Source organism: Vanessa atalanta, chromosome 16 (assembly GCF_905147765.1).
Source record: "Vanessa atalanta chromosome 16, ilVanAtal1.2, whole genome shotgun sequence".
NCBI lineage: Eukaryota > Metazoa > Arthropoda > Insecta > Lepidoptera > Nymphalidae > Vanessa > Vanessa atalanta.
The window spans coordinates 5,342,097-5,357,006 of NC_061886.1; the positions used below are offsets into that span (position 1 = coordinate 5,342,097).

At 33.0% G+C, this 14,910-nt stretch overlaps 1 protein-coding gene across 2 annotated transcripts in view; it reads left to right on the forward strand.

The window, feature by feature from the left end:
- LOC125070069 (cGMP-dependent protein kinase, isozyme 2 forms cD4/T1/T3A/T3B) overlaps positions 1–14,910 on the forward strand; it is a 148,950-nt gene that overhangs the window by 24,430 nt on the left and 109,610 nt on the right. Inside the window, exon 1 of one of the 2 annotated variants that reach the window (XM_047679752.1) lies at positions 2,101–2,304. The exons of the other annotated variant lie outside the window; for it this stretch is intronic. The gene's annotated coding sequence lies outside the window, so the exon portion shown is untranslated. Of the gene's footprint in view, positions 1–2,100; positions 2,305–14,910 lie in introns of those variants that run through there. 2 annotated transcript variants of the gene reach the window in all.

The window sequence follows — 14,910 nt, forward strand, 5'->3', positions numbered from 1 at the left end:
ATGTATAAATTGAATATAAATCTGTACATTAATTATACATTGTTACGCGGACCAGATTCTATTGTAATGAGAGGCGAGAATTCCCTGAACAGAAAGGTACTTGTTACATGTGTTTAGATGGTTTTTTCATGGCTACAGAAATGATAAATAGGTCTTATATACATATAGGTTAAGATTTCTAAATGTAACGGATCGGTAAATATTGATTTAGGCAATCTGCAATGGTTAGTATTCAGATATAAATATTCCTATATAATTAATTTCTTCTTTAGAATATAATGAACTACCACTGTTAATAATGTTTTATAATAGACTTACTAATTAAAATATAATAGGTATTTTCGTGTTTCCTTAGTTTCCTTCACTATTCCAATCGTATGTTAGATGTACAAATATGACTCCATTAGGAAAACAGAAAAGGTATAACACTTATGTGCATCTAATGTGTATGAATACACTTGCAGAACTATAAACCGCGATTAATCTTACGACTTTATTGCGTCTAATTAAAATCATAATTAACGTCTATTAATTGATATCTAAAAATAGCCGCTTAAACTTCAAAAGATTATTTATCGTGACATTAAAATAATAGCTTAGAAAATATTATATGTACATCTATAACTTGTAAGAAATTATATTTAAATATTTTAGTTACTTGATAGTTTGAATGTTACTTTGTACAATATATTCATTTAATGTTTTAGGCTAATGATCAGTAATTATGTACTTAATGATATAGACTATATTTGAAAAGTATACATTTATAACCTATATATATTGCACCGGAACAATGCCATCTATACAAATTTTAAAACAACCGATTCTAAAGAACGCATCGTAGTTCGGCTACTCGACGCTAGATGGCTGAAATAAAAGCGTGCACTATGTTTTGAAATAACTGTTCATAACCTTCCATTATAATAAGGTATTAGTTATCTATTTTATTAAAATTTTAACCATTTAAAGTCACTAGACGTGGTAATATAGCACAATAGAAATATTAATGCTTTTTATGCAGGAATTGAACTGAATTTTTTGATTATTACAATGCAAAAGTCGAAAGGAGTCACGCTTCACTGACGGTCTTTAGGGCCGACCTTTTTATGTGCGATACCGGCAGTCACAAAATGTATTAGTGCGGCCTCGCTTGCGCAAACACATTGATACGTACGGGTTACTCGAGAGATTCCGTAGTGGCCCATGTGACACAACCTGGTCCAAGTTAAGTAAAAATAAATCATTGCAATTGATCATTTCAATTTCCTCAATGATAACTTCTGTTTATATCTAGTTACGGTTGGATGGGAAGGAACTAGTAATACTAGCTTGTAACTTAAGTATTATAAAGATGGTTTATATTCCATGCAAATTTAAATATATTTTTTTAATTATCTTATGATCTTCACAGGAGTTTAGTCCCAGCCTTATCAGTATCTTCCTTTTATTCGATGTGTTAATAGACTGTCTATTTTTATTTCCAGACAGCATCCCATACCGCTAACATTCTGAATATTCTATTAAACGGAATGTTACATTGAAGTGGTATGATAAGTAGAATCATTAAAGTAAAAACTCTGTTGCATTTTGTCGTTATCGTGACTTTTTAAATTTCTTCATACACGTGAGTTGAAAGAACGATTCTGTGGTACATTTTATTTTAAACGTATAATCATATCAGACGATGATCCTAATACTTTCTCATCTCTCTCAAATTTTCTTATCTGCTAAGTATATTCCATGCATATCAGTCACCTGACTATGATTCACTTTACACGTATTAAAAAAAGAAAAATAAGTACGACACAAGACTCCACTTTGACGGGAGTTAATATAGTCCTTTACATAACGAAGACAACACAAATTTACTATTACTTTAAACAAATTCTTATTAAAGATCTAAGAAGATATAGACACACACCAAATAAAATATTATTGTGAAAACGTATATTGAAAATGTTTGAAATTATAAATTATAATCGCTATCGCTCATGACTCGTGCTGTGTCTCAAGTGGTTTAAACTAGTAAATATGACTTGGTGCGCTTGTCGCCTATTCAATATAAATTTATTGTCAACCCGACTGCGTTACGAGCACTCGTCTCTGCTGATCCTTTGACCAGTGTTGGGATATATCCGCTGACAAAGCCGCTTCTGTTGTACGATAAAAACGAGTATTGAAATCATCGTACGATAAAGATAAAAGCTGAAAGAAAAGTGTATCATTAGTGTTGTGTTGAGTGCATAAAGAATTCTATATCACTGTTCGGAGTTTTTATGTTCAAGTGTTAAAGAAATTCTTAAGGTATGAATAATTTTAAGAACATTTATTCGTTAATGAACAAATTAAAGCCTGTTAACGAATATTTTGAATTCGATTAATTTCATATTCGGTTATAATCTGTGCTCTCGTTTCGTGTGATATTAAATCCAATTATCTTATAAGTATTTTATCTTTTACTTTTAATCGTCATATGTCATGCGTACCAATTAAAGAGTTTGTACTTTATTTATTATTATTTAATTATCTAATATTTTAAAATTCGAATATGCTCTAAGAATATGTCAAACAAATGATTCGTTTATTTGGTACATGTAAGTGATGTGATATTAATTTCTATATTGATATGAAAAACTTTACTAATGATATCAAATCAGTGCACCAACTATAATTAGTTACGTGTTAAGGTCAACGAACGATATTGTATGACTTGTTTCGATTAAAAAAGTAAACCTAAGAAAGTTTAGAACTGACAAAAACTTTTAATTATCTCAAAATAAATTCTACATATTTAAATATCGTATGAAATTGTTGAATTCGGTTCAAGTAGTTTTAACTATGTAAATAATTATTATATTTCATGAGCAGATTTATCAACTTAATTTAACCGTTGTACTAAAATTAGAAATGTCATTCTTACTTATTCTGAAAGCGTTCCTCTACTCATTTTCATATAAACCTGAATTAATAAGACAGAGATAAAAAATACTCTTTTCAATTGGTTAATAAAAAGTGTTGTTGATATTTATTCTAATAATTGACAAACGAATGAACGAATGAAACTTGATGGTAGATCACCATCAAATGTCACAGTAAGAAATGTTAGCCACTTCTAACACAGTGGATGTGCAGCCCAAACTGAGTCGTTAAATTGTCTCACACTGCCTTAATCAAACTTCAAACACAACAATACAAAGTATCGCTTACACCACAAAATACCAAAACAAAACCGTTTACCGAAACCATTTACATCTGTCAAATGAGTCTTTATTATTCTGATTTTTTTTTTTGCATTGGCAACATTTTTATAGATTTCTTATAAAGTTTAGTACAAAGTTGGTTTGAAAATAATTATTATACATTGCTATTCATGCTGAATTGTCATTACAAGTCAGTTATTAACACATTGTGTTTAATTATAAAATCGTGGTCTGGGCGTTATTTGTGTATAATATTAGTGAGTATAAGTTTATTAGCGTCTCTTACATTAACATAATATTATACAGATTATTACTTACAATCGCCGTGAGTTAATTATATACATTTTATTAAAGTGAATAAACAAATTAACACAATTTATGTTTCTTGGATTTTCGGTTTACTTTAGCCGATTGGCTTAAATGTTCTAAGTAACGTTAATGTATGAACCGACTCCTCTAATCAATTCATTATCATAGGTATTGTATATAGTAAATAAGAACAAAGTAAATTATGTCTAAGGCCTACGTCTGGAGAGGGTTGGGAGGTTTTTTCACTACGCTACTTTGATGCTTTTAACGTCATCTTTTCATCTCCGTAATAAATAACACAAGATTTTATAGATGGCAATAAGGCTTAGCGTTAGTACTTGTTTACTTTCGAAACGTATGGGTTGACGGTATGGCTGACGCTCTAATGGACCACCTGATGGTAAAGTGGGCACCACTGCCCAGGACCTAAAGCTTTATGTCCCTTGCGCCTGTAATTACACTGCCTCACTCTCACTGAAAGCGGAACCCAAAAATATGAACATCTCAATGAACATGAATATATATAATGAAACAACTGTTAGCACTCGTCGAACACAGTTAGATTTTATTCAAACACACGATACTTTCAATACTGATATTTTCGTATTCTCACAATAACACCGTTTTCACATTAATAGAATTATAACACTTTTTTTCTATAAACACTTTGCTAAACCAGTATTTTAGATGATTACTGAGCAAAATTCAGAGATCGATTGATTTTACTTTTACATGACAACCATTTTTATAATCTACCTTCAACAGTCAGTCATTTGACTACAATTAATATTTTTAACATTTACAATATCATTTTGAGATTTCATATATCTTTCTATAAATTAAATAAATCACAGGTTCTATATAATTACAATAAAATTTATAAAATGTAAACAGAAATAAATATGTGATGTTTACTACTTCATAAATGTTTACATTTCGGCCATCCGACTAATATTACACGCCCACGTGTAATATGGGCAGCTACTGATGATTCTATACAAGAATAAGTGTTTTTCAAAACAATTATGGTAACACATTACATACAGTATAATAATACATTACATGCATACAACTATAATCAAACAATACAGTTTTCAATTATTAATTAATGAAAATATTTAATTACGCATCTGCCTATTATACAATATTAGCGGGCCGCTTCTGCCCAATATACCTACAGGTACCTAACTTACAACTAAATAGCAACAGGCCGCTTCTGCACTGAATACTATTATGTATCATTAGGGCCGCTTCTGCCCAACTATAAATAGCTTCTTAAATAGCAACAGGCCGCTTCTGCACTGAATACTATTGATAATGACTAGGGCCGCTTCTGCCCAACTTTCAAAAATTTATAAAAAATAGCAACAGGCCGCTTCTGCACTGAATACTATTGATAATGACTAGGGCCGCTTCTGCCCAACTTTCAAAAATTTATAAAAATAGCAACAGGCCGCTTCTGCACTGCATACTATTGATAATGACTAAGGCCGCTTCTGCACAACTTACAAAAATTTATATGTATAAAAAATAGCAACAGGTCGCTTCTGCAGTAAACAATTTTTATTCTAATTAGGGCCGCTTCTGCATGATTTACAAATCAACATAAAAAATGGCCAATTCTGCCTTCATAATACAACAGTTAATTATTCTGTTAGGATATAATTATTATGATTCACACAAGACAAGACAAATAACATTTCAACACACGAAACATTTAGTCACAGTCATTTTCGTCAGGGTCTGTCTCACTATTTGACTCAATATCATCGGATCTATTAAAACTTAGCCACGGTTTCATTTTATCTACGGCAATGACTGAACTATATTTGCGTCCACCTTTACGGGTGATAGGGGTATCTTCTACTTGGTACCGGTCATTACCTAATACTGATGCAATACGATAAGGGCCTTGAAATTTTGGAACTAGCTTACGACTTTGTCCCATTGACTGTACTTCTCTCTCAATGCTTACTAAATCTCCTACATTAAAGTTTTTAGGTTTTAATGTGTTTTTGTCGTATCTCTCTTTGGTTTTTTGTTGATAATTTTCAATATGTTCGTTAATTTTGTCACGTATATCGCTTAATTTCGTTAGACTCACATTATTATCGTCGCCTAAAAAGGACTTTATTCTATTTTCTGTTAAACCAGTTAATGTTGTACCAAATAGGGCTTGTGCTGGTGTTGTTCCTATACTTTTATTATGGGTATTATTTAATCCCCACTGCACATCATAAACGTTTAAATCCCATTTCTTTTCATCTTTACCAATACACATGGCAGTAAGGGCGTCTAGTAGGGTGCGGTTATACCTTTCAACTTGGCCGTTTGCTCTTGGCGTGGCTACAGCATTTAGGATGTGCCTAATACTTAACTCGCGTAAGAATTCCTCGAAATTTTTGCTCGTAAATGAAGAACCACGATCCGACACTAACCTTTTTGGTACGCCAAAAGTACTAAAATATTCTTTCAATTTATCTATTACTATTGATGTTTTGGTACTTTTTACTGCCTTGAGTATTATAAATTTAGTATAAGCATCTATAATAACTAACAAGTGAGTGTTACTCTTTGAGCTTTTCACGAATGGCCCTACGTGATCTATGTGCAGCATGGCAAACGGGGAGTCTATTTTTGGAATTGGGTTTAGAGGGGGTTTTCTTTTAGAAGAATATTTTGCATAAGCACATTCTAAACACGAATCGACGTATTTACGTACAAAGCGCCGCATTTTACTAAACCAGTAAGTTTCTTTTACTTTAGCGAGAGTTTTATCAAAAGCAAAGTGTCCGATATCGTCGTGGCATTGTTTTAATATTTGCCAACGTACACCTTTCGGAACCACCCACCTATCACCTTCATCAGTAATACGAAATAGTTTATTATTACGCAAAATATAATTTTTTCGAACATCGACTATATTATTGGATTCCGGATCTTTTAAAATTTCTATTTTACGTTGTATTTCGGAATCATTTTGTTGCACGGTAGTAAGCCAATCGTCATCCAAGATTACTAGTACTGAATTGTCAACCGTGTTTTGATTAGGTGGTGGGTTTCTACTTAATGCGTCTACATGTGTTAATGTTGTACCCGGACGGTATTCAATAGTAAAATCGAACTCTTGCATAGCTATCCACCATCTAGCAACTCGAGGTATTAAATCTTTTTTTAGAAATGTTGCCCGAAGGGAGTTACAGTCAGTAATTACTTTAAAACTTATACCAATGAGATATACGCGAAATTTTTGGAGTGAAGCTATAAGGGCCAACGTCTCAAGTTCGTAAGCGGTCATGTGCTGTTCGTCAATACTTGTTTGGCGACTATAGTAGGCAACGGGTCTAAGTAGATTATTATTATCGCGCTGCATTAGGATACCAGCAATACCTAATTTGCTGGCATCTGTGTGCAGTTCGGTATCAGCAGTTGGGTTATAATTATATATATAGTGTATATATTGGCATCAATATGGGTTTTTGAAGTAGTTCCTGTTTAAGTCTATTAAAAGCCAAATTTTGATCGGTTCCCCATTCCCATTGAGAATCTTTTTTTAAAAGATTTGTGAGAGGTTTAGCTATAATAGAAAAGTTTTTAACAAAACGCCTAAAGAAACTACATAATCCGATAAACTGCCGAACAGTATGCAAATTATGTGGTTGGGGAAAATCTCTAACTGCCTCAACCTTTTTAGATCCTGGTTTTATGCCCTCTTTACTAAGTTCAAACCCTAAGTAATCAACTGTCTTACCGAAAAAATGACATTTACTTAATTTTAAAGTTAAGCCCGCATCTTTTAATAATTTAAGTACAGTTTCTAGTTTCTGTAAACCTTCATCTATAGTATCAGAGGGTATAATTATATCGTCCATATATGCTGACGCAATATCTCTAGCATTAGACAAGACTAAGTTAATCATACGCATAAAATTTGATGGGGCATTGGATAAGCCAAACGGCATCCTATTAAATTCAAACTGTCCGTCAGGTGTGACGAATGAGGTTTTGTAACGATCTTCCTCTTTAATTCCTATCTGGTAATAGCCCGAAGCTAAGTCAAGGACCGTATAATAGTTGTAGCCGGCCAATGAGTCTAGTTGATCATCAATTCGCGGTAAGGGATAATTTTCTTTGTAAGTTTTTCTGTTAAGGGCCCTATAGTCAATGCACAGCCTAACCTCACCAGTTTTCTTTTTAACTACAACAATGGGGCTAGCGTAAGATGAAGTTGAAGGTCTCACTATATCGCAATCTATCAATTCTTTGACTAATTCTCGAACTTGATTTCTTTCGCACAAAGGTAATCTATATGGTCTGTACACTACTGGTTCATCATCTTTTAATTTAATTGACATGGTAACTAGATCGGTTTTACCTAATTCTTGTAAACAGAAAGCAAAGCAACTCCTATACTTATTTAGCAAAATCAACAAGGATTCGACGACGTCACTAGTTAGTGTTCCGTCTGACAATACGTCACTGGCAATAATTTTGCTTTTGGAGTTATGAACATCTATTCGGCAAATATCAAGGGAATTTTTAGCAACATACGGTTCAGCTCGACTACACCTAGCTATTAAACTACCTTTCGTTATTACGAACGGTTTGGACCCCATACCTTTTGTTAAAGAGACACCTCGACCATTATTAACGGTAAATAACCCTTGTACTAGATAATGTTCTTGCCCAATCTTAAACCTATTGCTGCCTTCAATATAAACATCGCCAGAATACGGAGGGTCAGTGGTAAATTCAACCAATGTAAGGTCGTCAATTGTTGTATCCGACGTACAAATTAATTTAAATTTCGTTTGTTCAGTTGAAAATTCATCATTTGTAAAAATCTTTAACGAAACGCTATCCTTTTCTATGTTAATATGTGGTTGTTCTGTAAAAGTTCTGCCTATAAGCAATGGCTCTGGTAATAAAATGTCGGGTACAACGATCAACTCTACAAAAGCGCTAGCATCGTCTATTTCAATATTTGTTAAACATTTTCCTAACGGCTGAACTACAGAGTTTCCAAATCCTATCAGGGGTGGCAACGAATCATCAACTAGCCAATTAACACCCAAGTTTTCCATATCCGATAACCTTATTAAGGTTTTGGAGCTACCGAAATCAATGAAGCAATTTTTTGAGATACCATTAATAATAGCTTTTTTATAGTACTTTTGACAGTCTGAGTCTGTACCAGTCACTAGCATAACGGAATTAGAGAGACTTTTATTAACGTTATTTACTGAAGTCCTATGATTTTCACATTTATCAGCAGTATGACCATAACGTAAGCATTTGTTACATTTAATTATTGGTTTAGGGCATTGAGATTTATAATGACCTTCTTGCGAACAGTTGTAACACGTCACGACGCGGTCTTTAGTTTCTTTGCGAACTATATCTCTATCAACCCTCGTATCAATATTTCGAGCGCGTCTTTTATCGTTATTAAAATTATTATTCTTACTACTTTTGAGGAAGGGAAGTAACTGTTCAGGTATTTCGAAACGAGCTGCCTCTGCACCCAATCTTACGCCGCGATCATCTATTCCAAACACTATACAATCTACTGCCCTTTTTCCCTCGATACCGCAACGATTTAAAAGAACTATTTTATCGTAGTAGTATTCCTCTAAGGAGTCATTAAACCTAGCACGTTTAGCAAGCATTGTAGTAAGCAGTTGTCCGTAATTGTCATCGCTAGGGAAAGCTAGTTTTAATTTAATTTGCCATTCTGACCAGTTAAACATTACAGTACTAAGGCCTTCGTACCATTTTTGAGCTAACCCTTTTAATTTAGGTAGTGCATAATGGAGAGTCTGTTTGTCAGTCCAGTTATAAATAATTGCACATTCGTTTACTTTGTGCAACCACATATCTATAGTTTGTTCTTTACGGGATGGGTCAAATTCTGGGAGCGCATTTTGGGTCGGTAGTCTTTCGTTATTATTTGTATTGCCTATGTGCTGTAAAGCCTGCACTAATTGAGTCAAAGTAACATTTTCATTTCTATCTAACGTTATATTTTGAGTAGCTGACCTGTCTGGTGTACGCCTTTGTCGAGAAGAAGACGCACGCCTCCTTCGTCGTGGCGCCTCACCGTAGTCGTCAGGATTCGACCCACTGCTTCGCCTTCGTCGCCTTGGCTGGCACCTGGTCCGACTGCTCGTTCGACTTCGTGACTGTCGACTTTTCCTGCTGCGCACCCTGCGGTCTTCACATTTGCTTCCCCGCTGACTGCGAGAACGGCTGTTGGCACGGCCAGGTGATTTGCTACCAACGCGGCTACGCGACCGGCTACTGCCTGGTCGAGGACCACGGCTACTCCGATGTTCGCTGTCATGCGCCCGATGCTCGGTGCGCCGTTGGCTGACTTGACTTCGCGTCGACCGCACTCGGCTACGTGACCGTCGTTGCCAGGTCGACTTGGAAGTATCGTCGTTTCCCATTTTCTGAAGATCAAATTATAGCGACACATCATTTGAACCAGACAAAACTAAAATTATTAACGTAAGCTGTATATGAGGGTACTTGAAACTTACACTATTTTACTAGGTTAATAGCATTAAGGTGGCAATAATAGAAATACTTCGCAATAATCAAGCGAATTATAACAAAAGAAAAGAAATACCAATAAAAAGAGAAGAGAAAAAAAAATAAAATAAAAATTTACAATAAACGTAACAACATCGCACAGAATGCTCAAATTACTTGTATTACTATTCATTCAAATTAGGCGAGGACAAGTAAGTAGTCATCTGTTACTCACCTTATCCCACTTCTGATTTGTTAGCACTCGTCGAACACAGTTAGATTTTATTCAAACACACGATACTTTCAATACTGATATTTTCGTATTCTCACAATAACACCGTTTTCACATTAATAGAATTATAACACTTTTTTTCTATAAACACTTTGCTAAACCAGTATTTTAGATGATTACTGAGCAAAATTCAGAGATCGATTGATTTTACTTTTACATGACAACCATTTTTATAATCTACCTTCAACAGTCAGTCATTTGACTACAATTAATATTTTTAACATTTACAATATCATTTTGAGATTTCATATATCTTTCTATAAATTAAATAAATCACAGGTTCTATATAATTACAATAAAATTTATAAAATGTAAACAGAAATAAATATGTGATGTTTACTACTTCATAAATGTTTACACAACCCACCCGGACGGTACAAACTTTTTTTTTGCAAGTATAAATATGTACAAAACCTTAAGAATGGCCTTTTCCATTTTGTTTTTCTTATTATGTTAAGGAATCAACACACAAAATAAATTCATTTATTGAGGTCATTTTTTTCAACATGTCATAATTTTGTCACATTGGTCGAAGTGTTGTAAATGAAATGGTATAGGATACGTACCGCTCCGTACGGTTAGACATCACGCGGTTTCAATTACTGACTCCGCGCTAAATGCTGACGTTATATTGTTTTTATTGATACAACAATTATTTGATTGTTGGTGCTCAAATCTACGAAACTTTCCTTTTGGGCTTAATTAATTACCAACAAGGATGATATTCATTTCAAAAGTCTTCATTTATGTTTTTGTAAAAGAAAAGCTCCAAAATATGTAATAAAAATTAAAATTTTCCTGAAAAAAAAGATGTTTCGTGGTACATCTGATTGGAACGAAGTTGCTTTTGTTATTTTATGTTACATATAAATAATGGACACAATTAAATAAATAACCAACGTTTGAATAATAATTAAATGAAAAGAAATAAAATTGCTATTAAAAATCCCGTGTGTATCTTGTATTTTAGTACTATAAAATTATATTGGTAAAAAATATGCTTGTACATTGTACCTTAAAATGCATGTTGTGGCCGTCTTAAAGAGTCGCCACACTTTATATTAAGTATAAATATGTTTTTATGTATAACATGTGTAAGTGACTACTGATGGCCCTTAATAAATAAATAAATAACAATAAAAAGTAGCCATAACGCGTTTTCCTTACGTGAAAATTTCTGTCAATACACTCTATTGTAAGCCGCGTATAAGAACTTCATTCCAAAATATTTGACAAGTTTATATACTAATAAAATAACTATGTATAAAGATTATCTCATTGGGGTAATAGCTTCTCCTTAATAGACATTTATACTGATGAGGGCATATATTTTTTAAATTAATTTGATTAATAACATGGTAACAGGAAATACATAATAAGTGATATTAAATCAAACAATAATTTTATTTATTCGTTGTTCAAACTATTACGTTGCATAATTATTGTATCCCAATCGAATCGACCGTTAAAATCTCTTAATGAATAAAGTCATTTTCATAATTTAAGCAACATATTTCTAAGTATTTTTTAAAGATTATTAACACGATAAGATCGTCATTAAGAACTGAAGTATATAACGAGATGCCTGCCAAGATAACCGAGTTTATGCAACTCAACTTTTCAATATAAATTCGATTATCCTCTTTACGCTGACCGCTTCAGTCTTTTAACCTTTATATAAATTATTTTCTCTCTGATAACGTGACATTACAATAAATTTGAATATGTGCTCCAGATATTTTAACAACCGCTCTTAAAGCTGGTTCACGTTTCGTCGGATCGACAAATTTATCGGACGCTTTGTGCAAATGCATTTCGGTTTGCAGGGTGAATGAGACGGTTTTTAATACGAACGATTTCATTTTTTAAAAGTCCGTGATTAGCCGCATGTTGACAGTTCAGGGAATCTACAGGAGTAGACCAGTTACTCATTTTTTTCAACCGCCAAACAAAGAACTATGTATTGCTGTGTTTTGAATTGAAGGACCAAGATGCACAAGAGATATAGTTAGCAACCTGAATCGTAAGCACATTGACCTGCGCAACAGTACATTTTAGGTCTCTTTGGTGGAATGAAGGAGCAGAGGCCGCTGAGACTGTATGTGATTGGTCTGTCAGTCGATGCTTATCGTCCATTGGACTCTCATTTGTCATTTGGCTACTGTGATTTGGCCGATGTACATGCGTGATGCCTAATACGGCACATATGTGCTCACGACTCGTACCGGCTATTATGCCATGATTCTTGGCATAGGATTACCGATGTAAGGAGTGGTTTATACTGTATGCAGTGCATGGTGTTTTGGTGACAAGTTACTATTCGGTGGAATTTGTTCATCTACTTTGCTGAAATAATATATGTATTAATGTATAGTTTGTGACGACTTTCGGTTAGAGTATGCACGACCAAAATCGACAAAATCGGTTCGAAATAATGCGAACCAACTCTAAAGGTATTAACGGCTTTGAGATAAACGTGTAAAGAGTTTTTCAAACATTTAAGGCTGATCATAAAGCAATTTCACCGGTCAAGATTACTTTGTGTATATGGAACAAATGTAAACATATATATATTTTTTATATTATAGGTATTTTAGATCTCCAACTAAAGTTTCAAACATTAATAACTAACTTTGATAAGACTATATCTATGGAAACCATGAATTGGTGATAATATATTAAACTTGATCCATCAACCCGCATTCGAGCTATGATGTGGATTAATCTCCGAACATTTTTTTAAGGTCATATAGGTCAAAGAAAACATATATTGTTACTTGGTCAAAAAGTAGAGTTTAAAATATACCATTCGTACAAGACGTAATAAATGTTATTAGTTTTTGTTTTTCCTAATCAGTTCAATGGTTTTCTTGATTATATAATCTATACTAATATTATAAATGAGAAAGTAATGTCTGTCTGTCTGTTGCTTTTACAGTCAAACCATTGAACCGAATGAGCTGAAATTTGTTATGAAGCAAGTTTGAAGGCTTTTTACGCCTAACGTACTGATGTTAAACCGTTAATGTTCCCGGTAATTTTAAGTGAAATTATTCACTACTAAATTAATGAAGAATTTATTAAGTATTATTTAATTTCTTTAGTATTATTCAATAAATTAATACATACATATAATAAAATTTGAGTGTCTCTTTGTAATATTAAAATAACCGCTTTTTACTAAATGCATATGTATGTATACACGGTACATAAACCTAAATAACATTTTTTTTTAATTTTTATCTGTCTGTCTATCTGACTGTCTCTTTGTTCCGGCTAATCTCTGGAACGGCTGGACCGATTTTGGCGGGACTTTCACTGGCAGATAGCTGATGTAATAACTTAGGCTTAGTACTTTTATTTTAGAATTATATGTATATAATAAAGTCGCGGGCACAGCTAGTTCGTAACTATAATAAAAATTCTAAATAGACTATTATATTTAAGGTTTATTTGTATTACACATTAAGTCAACCAATAATTTTAGATTTATTATATTATAAACTGTAAATTAACATAAAATCTTAATATTATATACTTATAGCCTGCAAATATACTACTGGGCTAAGACCTCCTCTCCCTTTATTAAATGGATATTTTGAAAGATATTCCTTAATTTATTTGAGTATTATATTAAATAAAACTAACTGTTACAGTGCATTTCATAAAAAAGGGGGGGGGGGGATCAATCTACGGACGTTTCTGCCTCGATTGTTCATAGTCTCAAAACGATTTCACATGATTGACGCTCAGTCTGTATTATTTCGGGTAAATCCAGATTCGAACCGGTGATAGATCAACGCTTACACGTCGTTTCGTATCTTAAATCTCATAGTTAATACATGCAGAGGTAAAAATGTTTTTCTGTGTATATACATAATAAAAAGTGTACATATATTATACATGATCTGGGAATGTGTTCACATTTAATGTTAGGGTAGCGTAACCGCCTGCAGACGCACCATACCTTGCCGACAGTGTATTGGTTAGTTAGTATAAATACAATACGCATATATGTGTAATGAAAAATTAACAATTTTTTATTCTTAATTTTTTCTTTCTTCTTTATTTGTACTCTGTATTAAAAAGATTAAAAGTCTGGTAACAAAATAATAGATTTACATCGGTTCTGTGTTATCGCTTATTATTTTATTAGTAGCGTCTATAAATCAATATTTAAACTAATAAGAGGGTTCTTAATACATATTTTTTTTAAAAATCTTATATAAAAAAACAGGTATTATGCTTTATTTATAGACCAAAGATTACGGTACTTATTAAAAAAAAAACATTCAAAAATTATCATAATGATTGTAGTAAAGGTGCAATTATTAAAGTGGATTAAATGTGCGAAGCATGTTTAACAGATTAAGTCATTTCTGTAAATTACATGTGTTTATAAATATGGATTACTGTAACCATTAATCCTTGACCGATAGCATGTAGGATACCTGCCTAGACCAATTACATGCGGCTTACATTCCCTGCCCTCTGACATTTGTATGATATAAACAAGATCTAGAACAGTTTGAACATAAATAATTACATGGGTCGAAATCGTAATCTACGAGTTTA